Raw genomic sequence first — 2,786 nt, 5'->3', positions numbered from 1 at the left:
GTCAAAGGCAGGAGCCTCATCATTTTCCTGTTGGGCGGGATCAGAGGATGACATCACCAATGCAACTGTTACTGGATGGTGGAAGAACACTATAATATACATTTATCGTCAAGCTTGGGGCATCAGTATTCAGCAGCGTCGCCACCTCATATCCGGGTCTTATCTGGAAGAGCGCTAACACATTTAAGACCTTCCTGTTGCAGGATACCCTGCCATGTCGAGGTTGAAAATGGTTTGACTTTGTAGTTTCTATTTGTGTTCTGTTTTTGTAAGAATTAGTAGGAGGAAGTTTGGTAGTGGACTCTGGGTAGCTTTTCAGAATGCGTTTTTCTAACATATACCACTAATTATAACAGGGGTGGTCGGGTAGCCTAGTGGTTAAAGCGTTCGCTCGTCACGCCGAAGACCCGGGTTCGATTCCCGACATGGGTACATACTTACTCACTCACTCACTAATTATAACAGGATATTGGAAATGAAAATAGACTGCCATGTTGTCTGACTGTTGAGAGGATGTGTTTAACAATCGTCGGATGTGACCATGTAGACAGGATTTCATTTGTGTTGGTGATTTTTACAATTGCCTGATGACCATGCTGAGTATAAGTGCTTGGGGATACCAAAGATAACCGCTTATTGTTAGAGGGAATTGGAGTGAATACTTGTGGACCATTTAGATAGGATGTCTTCAAGATTTTAAATCCTTTCTATGTGGGAAGTCACTCAACCAGTACATGCATGCTATGTCAAAGACGACCAGACTTGACAAGAATGTGTATCTGTGACACGTTCCAGCTGGTGACATTTAGTGAACTTCACAAGTGACCGTGAATTTTAATATTCATAGCATTATAGTTTGTCAAATTGTGAATAAAACTGTAAAAAAACCATTATGTATATATTCAATGTGAGGAAAAGTCGATGTGAGGGAATGTATTCTGAAGAATGTATTCTGAAGAATGTATTATGAAGAATGTATTATGAAAAATGTATTATGAAGAATGTATTATGAAGAATGTATTATGAAAAATGTATTATGAAGAATTTATTATGAAGAATGTATTATGAAAAATGTATTATGAAGAATGTATTATGAAGAATGTGTAATGAAGAATGTATTATGATTTCACGTCAACATGGTGGTAAAATCTTTAACAAAACGTTCATGCATTAGTCATATTTGTTATCACTGAATGTGGTGATGAACATATGGATAATTTCATATTCAGTTTTCTGATTACTTTGGGATGAGAGTTGCTTGCTAACTGCACAAATAACAACATAATTAGATTTGAATATGTTCCTGTAAATTCAGCTTTTATTAATTGTGTATCACTTTATAAGAGTTGCTTGTAAACTGTACAAATAACAATATTAATAAACCGAATACCTTGTTACTGTAAATTCAGTCTTTATTCATTCAGTCACACTTGGTGATGTGAGGTGGTTGAAAAGTGCACAGATAACAACTAACGTTAGATATTTTATCAATCAGTTACACAACAGTGCTTTTTACAACTGGTGACACACCAAAATGGTATTTTGCATCAGTGAGTGGGTGACTATGGTTTTACGACGCTTTTAGCAATATTCCAATGGCATGGCGGGTGAACCAGAAACGGGCTTCACACATTGTGTCCATGTGTAGAATCTAACCCGGATCTTCAGCGTGACGAGCGAACGCTTTAACCACTAGGCTACCCCAACGCCCCTATTTTGCATCAATGAACTGCTACAGGAACATCGTCAAGGGATAAGAAGAGAAGTGGCGGAAACTCACATGTTAGATAACAGTTACATGTGATCAAACAGGTTCATGTCTATGAGAGAAGTTGGAGATGAGGTGAAAATGAGGTTTGATGTCGCGTCGCGCGCGCGCGTGTTTGTGTGTGTGTGTGTGTGTTTGTGTGTGTGTGTGTGTGTGTGTGTGTGTGTGTGTGTGTGTGTGTGTGTGTGTGTGTGTGTGTGTGTGTGTGTGTGTGTGTGTGTGTGTGTGTGTGTGTGTGTGTGTGTGTGTGTGTGTGTGTGTGTGTGTGTGTGCGTGTGTGTGTTTGTGCTTGTACTAGTCCGGACTGATGTCGATGTATAGTGCCAGTCCACTGAGATACCATGCTGCAGTTCAACATGAATACCCCACTCAGACACAGCACACTGACTCCGAGCCGACCAGTCCTTGTTTTAGCCCCTTAATGCTGAGCGCCAGACAGGGTAACAACAAGTACCATCTTTTAACGTCTTTTGGTATGACGTGGCCGCGGACATGCTACCACTACACCACAGTAATTTGTATATGTGTATCTACTATCTAAAACAATACATGGTTAATATATAAAAAAAATATATATATATATAATTAAATTCACTGAGTGGAAGTGGCATGGAATTAGCTGTATGCTGGGCCGTTTTGCTGTTTTGAACTGTAATTTTGGCAGACAAACAAACTGATAGTTTATTTAAGTTTAATATTAGGTACAGCTATAATATATGTAAACATACAAGCATGGGTTGCTAAAGCCCTATTGTAACCCGGATCTTCACATATTCATACATATCCTGAAACAGCCTCTTGTTTTTCTTGTAACTTTTTACAGGGAAGAAGATGTTGTTTCAATATCTGTATGAATATGTTGATTCTTGTCCACGTAAGTATGTTACAAAAAAAAAGCCAGCTGCAAGCGCTGTTGAAGAAGTGTTAGTGCCTTGTATATATTTGTAAGCACTCTGTATACTGAATGTGTAATCTGTTTTTCAACAGAAATATATAGAATTAAAAGTGTGAATAGATT

This window comes from Haliotis rufescens, unplaced genomic scaffold (assembly GCF_023055435.1).
Source record: "Haliotis rufescens isolate VD_foot unplaced genomic scaffold, xgHalRufe1.0.p SCAF_2, whole genome shotgun sequence".
Lineage (NCBI taxonomy): Eukaryota > Metazoa > Mollusca > Gastropoda > Lepetellida > Haliotidae > Haliotis > Haliotis rufescens.
Note: the sequence above shows the minus strand (reverse complement) of the source record.